Genomic DNA, 15,747 nt, shown 5'->3' with positions numbered 1-15,747 from the left:
GCTCTCCCCGACAGCCCCTCCCCCGCTGGCGCCACCCCTGAATAATATTATTACTGTACTTTTGCTTTTGTTGGTGTTGTTCTTTTGTATTTCTCGATGTTAATTTTATCATGTAATGTTTGTGATGAATTAATAAATTGAATTGAATTGAATTGGAGTTCCTCAAGGCAGTGTTTTCCTATCCTATATTTTGGTCTTTATTAATGATATTCCTGATTCTAAAATGTTCTAAAATTATGTTAATACCGATGCTACAAAGATATATTCAGAGCATGGACCTTGAAGGTTTAAAACTACAAAAGTATTTATTTTAATTCTTTATACAAGTGGAAATGAAAGATCTTGGTATTGTTTATTGATAATAAGTTGAATTTTCTGTTCACGTTTCATATGTAATCTCTTTAGAACAAGGAATTGGAAATTATTCATCGTTCATCCAAACATTTGGATTTAGATAGCTTCACTTATTCGGTCATCTTTAGAATTTAATAATGTATGGGTTTCTACATTTTGAAGATGAAGATAGATTAGAGAAATTACAGCAAAAAAAAAAAAAAACAAAAAAAACTACTTGATTCATTCCGGAGTTGAGGGCACTGGATTATTAGTTTAACAAGACTAAAACTTCCAACCCTAACTTATAGAAGGAAGAGAGCATTAAAAAAAAAAAAAAAATCCAACCCTAACTTATAGAAGGAAGAGAGCATAAAAAAAAAAAAAAAAAAAAAAAAAAAAAACCAAATGGGAGGTTTAAAATTTTGATAGGTTGGAAGATGGTACGTTTTTTGATACTGTATGTCGTCGGTTAGGCTACATGAGTTACATCATAGAGAAAACTATTTTCTCCATGGTAACATTCGCTAGGGGACACTCATTAAAATTAAAGAAATTGCGAGTTAAAACTAAAATGAGGAGAACATAATTTTTGTGTGAGAGAGGTGATTAATAACTGAGAATAGTTTAATTTAGGCCTATCGGATGAAAAGCTGTGGATTCGCAGACAATTAACAAATTTAAAGTAAGGAAAGGCTGGAAGAACACTGGCAAAATCACACGCAGATATTTAAGCCGTACGTATGTAAGAAACTTAGACAGAGCCTAGGGGCGAATAAGCATTAATGCTTTAGCTTCAAGATCATAAATCAAGGTAAATCATGGAATCTTTACGCTAATTCGCGTCAACTTTATGTTAATTTGGTGTAAAAAAAATCTCTATCGTGATATATAAAAAATAGTCAACAGCACCCTCAGCAGTTACATTGTAAGCCCGTGGCGCTTTGGTTTGTTTTGACTGTTCGCTGTCAAAACACAGTGACAGTGTGCAGAAAAATGATGGTACGTATTGGATAGTATAAAGGGAAGTTATAAGGAAAGCCAAATTTTATGAGTTAAAGGTGAGTATTTAAGTGATTAAAATGTTAACTACAACCTATCATTTATATAGTATATTAGTTGTAGCTGAGAAATGTAACCTGGTGAATATCAAGCAGCTGTTGCGAATTCCGCTGTTGCTAGCTTATTGGTATATAGAGTCCCATCTGCATCAGGTAGCCTACACATGAGGTCCAGAACCGTGAACGACGCATGTTGTAGACAAATTCATGACCCCTTACCTTACATGTAGCCTAGCCTGTAGACCTGCATCCGATTAGCCTACCAACGAACTACAGTACCATGTATTTAATCTAATCTAATCTACCAGCCGTAGCAATAGGCTTTGTATTCCTGCATCACTCAAAGTCGATCAGGTAAATATATGGTTTGTTTTGGTAAACATTTGTATTATTGTCGTCTGTGAAATAATGATTATAATGGTGGTGAGGTGTGGTGTTGTATTTACTGGTCACAAATGGCTTTTCTGGTCTAGGCTTAGCTAGGGTTAGGAATACAAGTCAACCCGTACCCATGCCAACCCGTACCCACAATCCGTACCCAAATTTTGGACGACCCGTACACACAATTTTGGCGTACCCATACACGTCTTTGGTCAACCCGTACACGGCGTACACTAACCCGTACCCAAGTTTGATGAATGATATTTTTACTATATTATAATAATTTATTTTAATATTAAATAAAACATTTTGCAAACTGTGTTGTATATTTAGATAGTAATCTTATTAAATGTATTATGAACGCCAAACTTACGGGTTAGAATACAGTACATAATTACCTTTACCGAGCATGCATTAAATCAAGAAATTCATGATTGCCAAGGCCTAGACGCGTTGGTCGCGATTAAAAGCGTATGGAACGCCGATGTACACATTAGTTGTTTATATTAAATGTTCGGGAAGTAATAATGTTTAAACAAGTTTTGTATTTTTAAATAGTTTTTTTTATGCGTGTTTTGGACTTATAGTATTGATTTTATTTATTTTGGTTTTTACGATGCTTGACTACAGTGTATACATAATATTTTTTTGTATTTTTTTTTCAGCCTGATTATTATTTCAGTTTTTTACGATTGCTATTGTTTCAGAAAAATTTTAATAACAATAAATTTGAATATAATTTTAGCGTGTTTTTTTTAGTACTGTTATGTACAGTAGAGTTCAATATTGAAAAACAATGTTCTTTTTCTTCTTGCAGTTCCCAGAAGTGAAAAGTCAGTGTATAATACATAGTTATATTTATCAATTTCTGAATTATTCATAATAAAAGCCTGTGTTTTGTTGCGGTATTGATGTAATTTGTTGAATCAAATATATACTTTTATATCTGAATTATAAAATTATACAAATAAAGTTACCGTTACTTACGCGTACACCTTCACTGGCATTGCATACGTCTGCGCCTACTAGTTGTTCTTTTTATACATTTTTTTTTTTATCAAAACTATTATATTTCCACTAATTTGTGTATTTTGATATGATACCAGTAGCAGAGACGATACAAAGTTAATGGTGACATGTGTATGAAGTTACAATATTTACCCAAAACATGGGACACCTTCACTGCCATTGCACTGTTTGCACACGTCTAAAAATAGCTTGTCTATTTTTAGCATCATATTCTGCATCTGACCTATTCTGTCTTTGCAGTAAATGCTCCCACATTCCTGAAGGAGGGGTACAAAGAATCTTACCCTCAAGAGTACGTGGGAACCAGTTATAGTTAGTTTCCAGGCAACTAGTACTAGTTGAATTGTTCCTGATTGTTCAAAAGAAGCCTGAAACAGCCATTAACATACATTATATTAAAAACTATATTTCCATTTATTTGTGTATTTTATAAACATCAGAATATGTATCAAAACCTTGTGTCTGCTTCAACTCAAGAGTACCATGGAAATCTATTTGTGGGAACATTTATTTCTATAAAAGAAGCCCCTAGTGGCCAATAAAATGTACAGTATTATAAACATATTAATAATAATAATAATTAATAAATATGAAAGTATTATACATTTCCTTTGTTTTCATTCATCATTATACCATTCAGTCTACTTTAATTTATTTATATGTAGGCCTGTCAACTGGTCATTAGAACATTTATGGTCAAAGGAAATGAAACACAACAGAAGAAAACAAACATATGACAAACAAATCTTTAGTACTACACTTATTTCATAAATCTTTTATTTAATGATAAGCATTAATAAACATGATCAAAATATATATCGATAATAGAAACGTGTCTCAAAACTAAGTTGACTTAGTAATCTTCGTTGTTTTTCTGTAAATAAAGAAAACTAACAGTGATACTGTTTAGTGCTGTATAATAATAAACTTTACTACTACATAATTATAGTTAGGCCCAATAAAAAAAATTATTAGTTTATCACCCTTGTGCGCATGTCTTTTATGGTACTGGAAAAAAAAAAAATTTTTGAAAAATTTTTTTGAAAATTTTTTTTTATTTCTTTTATTTATTTTTTTCATTTATTTTATTAAATAGTTAGTAGATATTGTTTGCATTATCTAAATCATGTTTTACTTTGAATATCAATGCACCTGCAAACAACCCAAGGGTGATATTTGGCTTTAGCAAAATAAAAAATTAAAAAGAACCTCCCTCCCTCATCACTTTTCCTGCCCAGATAGGGTGATAAACTAATGTTTTTTATAGGGCCTTATTATAGTTTGTGTTTCATGTTTAACAAACGGTATACTGCTTAGCTACCATGTTGTAGATACGCGGGCGCATATTTGGCGATCTATACACCGCGACCAAAATGTGTAACAAAAATAAAATAACATAAAATAAACCAACAATTATAGTACGTATGTGCTGTACCTTATCAGCTTTATTGAAATAAATACAATATTTTATGGGTTATGTGTATGGGTTAACCAAACATGGTACGAATCGACCATAATTTGTGTACAGGTTAGCCAAAGTGGGTACGGGCAAAGATAATAAATAGCAGAAGATAGAGCAGCTTCCCAATATAGTGGAACATCTGTTTAAAAGGCATTGTGGTTACACGGAGAGCAACTTTACTGAAACCGCGCGGCGGCGCTATATAAAAATAATAAAGGCGCTGCTCTTGTTCGCTTGATTCCTTTAGTTTCTCCACTTTTTAAAATGTTCAAATTTTACTGCAACCGCAGGAGGGCGAATGTTCCATCGATTTTAATGCAAATACGTGGAGCAGCTCATTCTTCTGCTATTTAAGTTCTTTGGTACGGGTTGGTTTGTATACGGGTTAGCCAACACCCAGGTTTAGTACTGAGTAGGCCTAGGTAGCCTAGCCTTTTGATAGGTAGCCTACCCAAACCCACAGTACAATCAGTGGCGTAACGCCTATTCGCTCGCGTGCAGCAGTCCGAAGTTCCCCGACCCCTAGGGGCCCCCGAAGGGGCCCTCAACCACATGGTCTTTAATCTAGCACCCTGACCCAAAAGGGCTTTGTTGATACATAACAGCATAAGATTCAAGATTTATTTTCATCATACATAGTACATATATACGAGATTTGTTTCTTTGAGTTGATAACAAACAGTAGAAATCGAAAACATCACTATAATACAAGACAACAATTAACAGATATAATATTAAATATGAATATAACAATATATACACATGGAAATTAAACAAGGTTGAACTATATTGTGAGGTCCAAGAGAGGAATAAGGTATGGAGTGTAGTATAGTGAAATACAGTAGATAAGCTTTATGATGAAATTATCTACTGAAGTGTTCGTTAAAGACTTTCATTGCACATGGTAAAAATGAGTATTTATGACGGTTGGTACGTTTTTAAAGTTGGAATTATTCTGCCAGATTTACTAATTGTTATGAACTTGTTAAGTAGGTGAGTTTGGTCTCTGACATCGACTGTGTATCATATTACAGTATATCCAGTGGCGATTTAAAGGGGCCCTGAATTTTTGAATTTTAAGTCATAATTTATTTTGTCGTTAAAAACATTTAGAATACTGTACGCTGACAAAGATAATTAAAAAATGAGCACATCTAAATTCCCACAATGAAATTGGCGACCGGGCCAGAAAAGGCCCCACTCTCAGAGAGCCACAGGGTCCCCGGCCCCATCGTTACGCCACTGAATACAATATAACAGTACTTCATTCTTTTTTAAGTTGTAGATATTGTGAAGGCATAGATAGGCTTAGTAGATCTTTCTGTCTAGTGATATATAGGTATAATTAATAAAATAGGCCTAAAAGCCTAAAATAGATAGTATACAGAATACAGTTAATTAGTGTGCAGTAATTTATTACATAATTTGTCATAATAATTAGTGAACATTGTAAATTGTAAAGTTTTTTAATTGTGTGGAGGATATCTAAAAAATCAGCTGAAATTTGCGTGGAAAATCGCTAGGAAAATTAATGCACGAAATCGTAATTGCTGCAAAATTGCATTGGTTATATATAAGATTTGTTCAAAGCCTGATTTTTGGCAAAATCTGCGTAGAAATCAGCCCTTAATTTCCAAAATGTGCAGATGGATCTCTAGGTCAAATTTTTGTGCTGAGGCTATATTCCCCGCACAGGTCTTGCTATACAGTCTGGGACATTGTACTTACTGAAGTTTCAGTGAGGCATCATGAAGTGGATGCCAGCTTAACTTTCAATAATAATAATAATAATGTTATATTTATATAGCGCATATCGCACATTGCCCCTATGCGTTTTACAGAGAAATAATATAGGCCAACTGAGAAATAGCAAATAACAATAAAATAATAACAAGATTAAAGTCTCAGGTTTCCACCCTCTTATTTAATGTTATGCATGTACATAGCCACATTATAAAGTCTATTTGTGCTCCTAATACTAAGAATTTACTGAAAATTGCACAGTAATTTCTAAAAAATTTGTTAATGGAAATTATTGTATGTAAACAATTTTATTTACTGAGATCTTAATCCCTCCTTTGATAGCTGTTTTCTTGTTCAAACATGGATCAAATAAAGGATGTATCTTTTCCTTCAGTACCTACTGTCTTAATAAATAGATAATATACTAAACTGTTTAGATCACAACCACACAATTTTATATGACCATGCAATATAATTACTTTACGGAGCGCTTGATGACATGACACTGGATAGGAATCGTCAATAGCAGACTAAGCGAATTGTCATTAAAAATGATCTGTTTCATGCAACTCATGGTGTAGCATCTCATGGCGTAGCATCTCATGGCATAGCATCTCATGGCGTAGCATCTCATGGCGTAGCATCTCATTGCGTAGCATCTCATGGCGTAGCATCTCATGGCGTAGCATCGGTGCTGTGTGTGCCTGACAAAGTACAAGGAGCTACAAAAATGTAAACTTGATGTACTGTATACTACGCTAAACTACAGGTAGATCAATAATGAATGCGTTAATGTGATCACAAGCAATACACTATCTGAATACTTTGTTTACAGTGGAAACTACTTGAAATTACCGGTAGGTGCTTGCTGACGTGTAAGCCAAAATGTTGCATTTTTGTCTACAAAAGTATCTGACATCATACATAATCATAAAATTAGTTGAAGTCTGATGATATTGAATATTTTAAAAACCCATTCAATTGATTACTGAGAGTGTTCATTTTGGAATGTATTAAAATCAACTAAGTTTGGAAATTTTATAAGTGACAGTGACAGCAATATTTGCTTATCTACCCTGGCAGCATAAATGGTGTAAATTTATATCAATTAGTTGTAATATGAAACATTAGTCAAAGAATAAAATGATGGCCGAAGTGATACATTGCATACAGTAGATGTTTATTACTTGTTATAGTGAGAGCTATTTTGAACCACATGTTAGTCTGTGTTCTCATTGAGGTTACATACTGTGGTAATAGTGCACTTAAAAGATCTTGAATTTTATACACAATCCAAATTAAAATAAAATAGAAAAAGAACCAATATGCAGAAAAATACTTTGTAAATTTATCAAATCCTCATATTATTCCAGGTAACCTTTATTCCCAATGTCTACTTTTTACTCTACACTTCATTCATCTACATTACCATACAGTACCATCGTCCGCATCCTTATTTTTCATCCTACATCCAACCCCCTCCCCATTTTTAAATATTTTTATTTCCCATTCTTATTTCCAGCTTCAATCTCACCTTCCATCATCGTATAGGTGTATCAGTATATCATATACTCCATTGCTTCCCTCCACCCTATTCCATCTCAATTCATTACAACTTCTATAACACTTAATTTCTTCTCTGTCTCCTATCAACACACTCATTCCCACTTTTCTGTGGCACTACTTATGTCCATTCAGTAAATGTGAAACAACATTGCTATAGGTATACTTTCAATACATTTTCTAAAATATCACAATCACGTCTAATTATAAGTAATATGTAAACTGTGATGGTATAAAGTTTCAGAATTTTGTAAAGGCTTACTGAAGCATTAATTAAACTGGATAATAATACGAGTAATTCATGATTCTATACATTCACTTGGTTTTATTCACATGACGCTATGTGCTATAAAAATGTAACAATGGCACTTACTTGAAATCGATATCACATACTCGCTAAGAATAGCATCCAGGCCTGGCACAGAACATCATTTATTTGTAAATCTATAAACATAACGATAGTAATGTTACAGTATTAGTTTATGTGGAATAGTTGCTTCCGGTGTGTTGCACTGTAGATATTTTAATTTAAAAAAATACCTATTGATATTATTTTATTGTTAAAGTTATTAGTTATTGTTGGTTAATATAATAATAATCTGACGTTATTACTGATATTGATATTCTTATATTTACTGCTGTATGTTCTTGTTATTAACTACAATCGGTGTAGTATTTTTGTGTATTAGACTTCTTACCATAGTTCTGAACTTTGGTTTGTTTTAAACCATATTTTCTTCTGAATGATAATCATTTCTATTGTTTTTTTTTGTTTGTAAAATGTATTATTTATTTAGATGTATGTATGTTTCTTCACACTTAAACATTGAGTGAAATGTTACACCATTGCCAAAGTAGAACATTAAAATTGTATATTATTTAGTTCAAACGTCTGACTGTATAGTATATAATAGCAATAACATTAAATTAATTTGTCCAGTAATTAATTGAGAATATTACAACAATATTTTGGAACATATATTGGAATTTAATGGACAATTTCATGCAATATTTCCATTTGATGTTAGTCATTAAAATTGTTATACTGTATAAACAATATCTTCAGAATATGGAAAGCAATAAATATTTCCTTTAAAATTGTTACAGTAGATGTTAAGACACTGGCTAGATTCTTAATAGTATTAAATTCAGAGATTTAAGACCTATTATTAGTATTAAATTCAAGTGGTTAGAGGCCTATTATTGATAAGTATTGACAAGTCCATTCATATTTTCCATATTCATAGTGTTATTATGATGTGCCTTTCCTTTCACTTACAAAAGAGCAAATACTGTACTGTACAGTATAACAGTTTAATTGATTTCCATAATGAAAAGGGTGAAGAATAAAATACGAAAGTTTCTAGAAATGTAACTTGAGATGAATGTTTATGATTACATTCATCGTGTTGCCATGGTAACCTGAATTATACTTGCTCATCAGATGTAATATGATGCAAGTTACTCTCAAATTAAATGATAATAATTAAATGTCAATGATTTGCAAGGGATATTGTGAGCATTAAATAATCAATCCGATTTCTGTGAACATGAAGTATGTGATGAAGAAAGTCATCAAATTCATGACACATTTTCAGGAGGAGCTACACAGTTGTTGGTCTAATATTGTAATAACATTTTAAAGGTTATGACCTTTTAAATAACTGTGACCTTTATAATTCCTATTATCCTGCTGTCGCCCTGGCAGTTGCTATAATCCTAGTGGTTGCTATGATGATTTTTATTACCTTACTCCGTTATATTAATTGTTATTATCATTCTTTAGCTGTTAAGTACCTGCAACAATATTAAGGCAAAAACGGTGTGCTGGCCAAACACGGCCAACCCAAATCTTGAAAATCCACTGTATTAGAATAAGATATATTTGTACGGGGTATGAGGTACCACATTAAACAGTTCTGCCACTTCTTTTTACCTGGAATAACCATTTAACCTACTGGTAAGTAAACTCTAGCAGGAACCAACTTTGGGAATCTTGTAACTCCAGTATTTAAACCACTACAATAAACACAGAATGAGAACAAAACAAATACAGTGGCAATGTAAAATCTATAAAAAAAAAAAAAAACATTTCAAAAAAAGGAAGATTCAAAAAGGTCTATTTACTGTATACTATAGGGTCTGTGTTTTAACATTTAACTCGCATCAAATTACAGTAATACTGTTTTTGTATAGCGCATAAATATCTCAATGCACTTAAGTGCTGATTAAAGTAAAGCCCCTTTCAGATAGACGTTACCGCAGTATTGCGGTAAGCATGCCGGCATAATAACAGGTCTATAACCTTTCACACAGCGCCTTTGTTAGCACAATATTGCGGTAATCCAACGATTTTCTGTCTGAAAGGGTACTATAGAATGGTGTAATATTGGCGGTTTAAAACACAGAGAGCGCAATATTTTGTTTACACTTTTGTCAACATGGTACCCGATCAAACCTTTACAGCTGTTGCTTTGTAAATGTTGTTGTTCGAAGGGTAGTAAATTTAGCGTTTCTTTAGTGTAGAAGGGCTGATGAATGTCTTATGATTACTCTTTTATGCCACCTTCCTCAAAGTGTACAAAAAATAAAATAAATGATATTGTGTAAATGTTCTTTGTTGTGTTGATTCTTTGTTGATTGCTGGTTAACTTAGTTAAGTTAAACAATTGTTTTCATAACGAAAAATAGGAGCATTATTTTTGACAACTCACTGTCGAAAGTTAGGTAAAAAAGTAAATACCACCGTGCTCAATTGTTTTCAACTTTAATCGTGTTTGTTTCAGTTCATAAATAATGCACATGCCGATTTCATTGCCGCAATACAGTACCTTTCAGACAGAGCAAGCCAGTAACTGTTACCGCAATATTGCGGCAATATTACTAGGGTGCAAGGTGGCATAAATAAGCCAGCATATTGGTGTATCGACCCTTTCAGACAGAAACCCATGCCGGCGTGCTTACCGTAATATGGCGGTGTTGCAGCTCTGTCTGAAAGGGGCTTAAGGGTGGTTAGTTATTACAGACTATGTGGTAAAAAATTTGTTAATGTTGTAAAATTTGATTGTGTTTAATTAAACGAAGACTCTGAAAGGTAACATTTTCACTATCATGCAAACAACGGAGTCAGATAGTAGTATACATGCTGTTATATTTACAATATTATTCTCAATCTATTGCCCTGATTCAGGTTTCGAACCTTTTATTTATTTTTTTTATACTGGGATTTCCAATTTGACTACTAATCAAGTAATAACCACCAATCAATCAATAACCACATTTCTTAATTTAAATATTATAGTTTTCTTGCTACTGAATTTCAAATTATTACTATCCTACAGACACCTATTTAAGCTATCATGATAAACTTGAATTTGACGTTATACAGTAGGCCTAATATTAAACCTGAATATTTGATGAGATTCATAAATGTTCAAGCACTGAGTTGAAGGCATCGTCTTAATGGCGTCTGTAGGTGGCTGATTTATCATTGTGAATCACTTGCATATCGCATCATAATTGAATCACAATGTCTTGCCATCATTTTCGTTGGAGTTGGTTTCGTACTCTCTTTATTTGTCATTGTTAGTATTAAATTAGGATGGACCTTGCTTGCCTTTCAATATCAGTGTAGGTTTAAATCGTGAATATAATCAATGGACAAGATACAAATTGGAAGGGAAATGCACAATAGCATTGTGCTTGTCCCTGTACATTACAAGGTATCCTGGATATGTAGGCACTCCTAAGCAAGCTGATGATACTAATGTGGTACCAGGATTTGTCCTCAAATATAAACATCTCTCTACTCCGTAATCCTCACATACTGTACAGTAGAGTTTTAGAAACCATCTACTGTAGCTTGTAATCAGATTGTTAGGCAAGATTTGTTTATCCCTTGTTTAGTGAACCACCAATAATGGTAATTACAAATAAAAATAAACTTTTAGTTTTGGAAAGATGGCGCACCCTCTGCCATGAAAAATTGGACATTTAAAAAAAAAACTTTTTTAAAATTTATTTTTATTATGCCTCCGCTCCGATGAGATATATTTCTTCCTCAAATATAAATTTAAAGCATTTATCAGTCTCATTAATACACTGTTTAAATTCATCAATTAAATTTTTTTGGCAAAATCATTTTGCTATTAAACAAGTTTCACCTTAAGTACTTGCTGTTGGATGTGAAGAAAATAAAAATAAAACATAACGTTTGTAATTGTTAATGATTTTATAATATTTATTAATGTGTTTAATGAAACTGATGAAAAAATTAAAAACCTATTACAATCTGGTTTTAGGAAATAACCCTTCTCTGATTAGATCCTTAATATTTATCAATGCCAAAAAAAGTATTTTCAAATTAAAAACGGTATTTGGCATGGGAAATCTCAAGCTGATTCTTGAAAACAAGACAGATTAGAATTAATGGTTAATGTCCTGAAATGCTTCATTTCATACTGAAATTGTCTTATAATATTAGTAGCCTGTAAATTTCCACAATATTTGACTCAGAATTCACCAGGGCTCCAATATGGTGCTTTGTTGTTTATTAAATGCATAATAAATGTATTTTTAGAAAATATACATAGTCTAATTTCCATGCATAGAAATACAGTACATACCATTTTGTTGGGATTTTATTTTAAATATTGAATGCCAACACTATGGCAGGCAAATACTGGCAGATTAAAATATATAGAACTGCTCTCAGTTTCATAATGACTAATTATTGCTCCAATTATTGCGAATTAACTTCTTTGTTTAAATATACCTCCATGGTATAAGCATGGCAGCTGTTATTATGCAGTATAGTAGTAGGGTGTAGCAGTAGCATTAACAGTAGCAGCAGTGCTAGCAGTAATAGTGCTCAGAAACAGCATTTAACAGTAGTAGTAGTAAAAGAGCAGCAGAGAATGTAGCAGGAGTATTATGGCAGTAGCAGAATGATATAAAAAATGATGTATGATTTCTACAGTAGACCCTACAGTAGATGAGTTATTTGAAAATAATAAGAATGACTCGGGTAGACAATTAGACCTACATTTAAAGACAGTGATCTGCCATTACCAAGACTGTTTGTTCGACCTAAAGTGTGAAAGAGAAGGAGAAATTGAACGTCGAAAGAAGAGAGAAGTGCACTGGTGCTTAAAACCTTTGGTCTGTCCGTAGTCCGACGCCCATATGCAGCTCTTGGGCCAGACTCCCCGACGAGTGAGCTAGGTGTCCCGGTGACTGAACCTAGGCCCAGCTGGCACCACTCCTGTATGTTGTAGTTTAGTAGCATAATATATTATGTGCCAGTTGAGCTGTGTTGTATTAATTTGGCAGCAAAGGCATTTTAACTGTGGTAGCAGTAGGAGCTCTAATAGTTGCAGTTATATTGGTTTGTGACCATATGTGATTGTGTAAGCTGTATTAGGATTCCAGCATAAAATGTGTTTGTGTAGGATGCCAGCTTAACAATTGATCTAGACTTTGAAATCATGATCTTTGGACCACCTGTCTCGCAATCCATTGTTGTCATAGAAACCAATCCAGTTATTTTTAGAGTTTATCTTAATAAATATTTATCAAGTTCATTTTTTTAGAATATATTTAATGCTTTATATGTACTATTTTAATTTACAGGGTACTTAGAAGTTTGTTCGTATCAGCAGCTTTATAATTAATTACTTATATACTTCGGTAGAATTTCATTTGTTTTAACAGTTATTTTCAAGAAACTTTACACCAAAAATGTAAGCATACTGGTTTGACTTAAAGGAGATTGTCGTATACTTTTACAGTATACTGATGAGGGAGATGACTGCAAATAATATTTAAAAAAAAAAAAAAATGTAGAATATTTCTTGTAGGAAACCAATTCATGATACATGAAACCATTTTTCATTATGTGGTCATTCTGTAACACAAATTTAAGAAATTTTATTTGATGAACAGAAAAGGAATTCAAGCATTAACAGTCAATTTTATCATAATATTTCTTAAAGGTTTGCATGGCGAGTATCAATAACAAAATAGTTCAAACTTCATGTACACCATGTGTAAAAATATGGTTTTTGAGGTAAAAACTACAGTCGGTTGTCTCATTGTTTCGGTGAGATTGCTCTGACCGTCATCAAGAGAATAAATATAAAAGAGTAAAGAAGCTTTTTACTGTATTCAAATTTCAAAACATAAAAAGGAATAACATAGGCAATAGACAACATCTGGCTGTTGCAACCTGGATCCCACAAACTGAATTACTGTAGCAGAAACTGTGGCAACTGTACAGTACATGTAGCTATTACACAACCAGTTTACAACAATAATGAAATTATTGATTTCAAAAATTAGTTGGGTAAACCCATCAAAACCTATGGTTTTGACGATACAAATCAATACTGCCATAGAAGCACAATGAAGTTATTTTTCCCAAAAACAAAAATAATAATATGATAAAATATGATCATAATAATACATGGTTTTTTTTAATACTATACAAGTACAAGAATAGGTCTATAAAGGTGCCTTGTAGACTGGATTCATTTGAAACTATTTCAAATGTGGTTTCATTTCTAATACTGCAGTCATAGTACTGTAACTATAATAATGATAACAATGATGATAGTAATATTTAGGTCAATTCAAAATTTATTATTATAATAGTAGGTAGTATGTGATTCAGTATATTTTTAGTGGCAATGTAGACTCAGTCTATATTGTTATGATCTCATTATCCCTTCTGGCTATTAGCAGCAATATCCAGAATATATCTTTCAATGATTCACAGAGTTAATGACTCTTATATTATTGATTCTTTATTGCTGATATTCTGTTTACAATACACAGTTTCTGAAAATATAGCTTACTCAAGATTATTATTGTAGGTGAATATGAAATTGGATTCTACAACATTCCTTATGATTTATATGCTGTTCTCGTAATTCACAACACTTAATTCTACAAGTTTCCTAATTTATAATGTCATCCTTTTCCTACAGTGACTGACTAGCTACTACAGAATTAAGTAAACTCTGTGATACCTCAAAATGAAGTCTTACCCCGGTGTTCTTAAAACAAACTTTAGTCGTAGTTCGAGCTAAAACTTAAAAGTTATGTCATTTCGTATTCTTAAAACGAACTTCGAATAGCACTACGACTAAATGACGCGAACCTCGCCTAAAATTATACCTCTGCAGGCCGATTTTTAAAAAAAACGATTGTATAAGTAGGTCTGATGTATCTCCACTTTGTTCAAGAAAAGGGACATTACGTTTAGCTTCCAAAAGGCGAAATTAGCATGTTTTGCTAGCCACATGCAACAGTTCTTGATTTGAACGAAATCCTCTAGCGTTGCGGTCACATAGATTCACCATAACAACAAAAAGATGGCGCCGCCCTCGCTCGACCTCAACTATAATAGTTCTCCAAAGAAAGCAAATTTTTAGTGACAGTTGAAATTCTCTATCGTTTGATGTTAGCGACTAATATAGTTATTATATATTATTAGTTAGGCGAATAATGGTAAATTATGAATTATGAGGAAATATGTTTTTGAAAGACAGACGGCAGTTTAATATTCTTCCGCGTTACCGGATCTCTAAAATTTCGTCTGCTATTAAAATTAGCTCTTTTTATTGGTTACAGTAGTTTGATAGTTGTTGATTGCCAGTCGTCTTCAGCTGAACTACAACTAGGAATTGATTTAGTCGTAGTTAGCACTTCTACTACTTGTTTGTGAATACAAGTTGAAGTTGCAACTAAGACTAAATGAAGTTCTAGTTCGAAGTTCGACTTAAGTTCGTTTTAGGAATACGGGCGTTAGTGTAGGGAGCGAGGCTGATGACTACTGAATGTATATGATAATACCTCAAATTATATTATTAATGTTCTTTCAATAGACAGGTAAGCGACTGAAGTCATTACAACTTGTGGGGAATGCGGGAGGGGGTTGGAATTTATGCTAGGTATGGGAATATAATGGTATTTCAGTATTTCTACTGTAGTAGTACTTAGTGGTAGTGGTAGTTATAGAAGTACAGTAGTAGTAGTAGTAGTATTAAAACTTTATTCACGAAGCACAAATTAATAAATACTGTTTTTTCATCATGGCTGTGAGAAACCTTACAATTACATAAATTACAAATTACGTTACTGTACATTATTATCACAAAAAGCAAAAGTTACACA

The 15,747-nt window shown here is 32.7% G+C and overlaps 1 protein-coding gene across 4 annotated transcripts in view; it reads left to right on the top strand.

Moving 5' to 3' along the window:
• The first annotated feature begins 1,270 nt into the window (after positions 1–1,270).
• The window catches only part of LOC117119769 (ras-specific guanine nucleotide-releasing factor 1-like), a 109,375-nt gene continuing 94,898 nt past the window's right edge, over positions 1,271–15,747 (top strand). For 3 of the 4 annotated variants that reach the window (XM_033264654.1, XM_033264655.1, XM_033264652.1), the window contains exon 1: positions 1,271–1,394. The gene's annotated coding sequence lies outside the window, so the exon portion shown is untranslated. Of the gene's footprint in view, positions 1,395–1,571; positions 1,749–15,747 lie in introns of those variants that run through there. The other variant, XM_033264653.1, reaches the window with a different exon arrangement.

The sequence above is a fragment of the Anneissia japonica genome, unplaced genomic scaffold (assembly GCF_011630105.1).
Source record: "Anneissia japonica isolate Jap-2015-1 unplaced genomic scaffold, ASM1163010v1 scaffold724_len3256291_cov202, whole genome shotgun sequence".
Lineage (NCBI taxonomy): Eukaryota > Metazoa > Echinodermata > Crinoidea > Comatulida > Comatulidae > Anneissia > Anneissia japonica.
The sequence above is the reverse complement of the archived record's forward strand: the minus strand, read 5'-3'. Positions and strand labels throughout refer to the sequence as shown.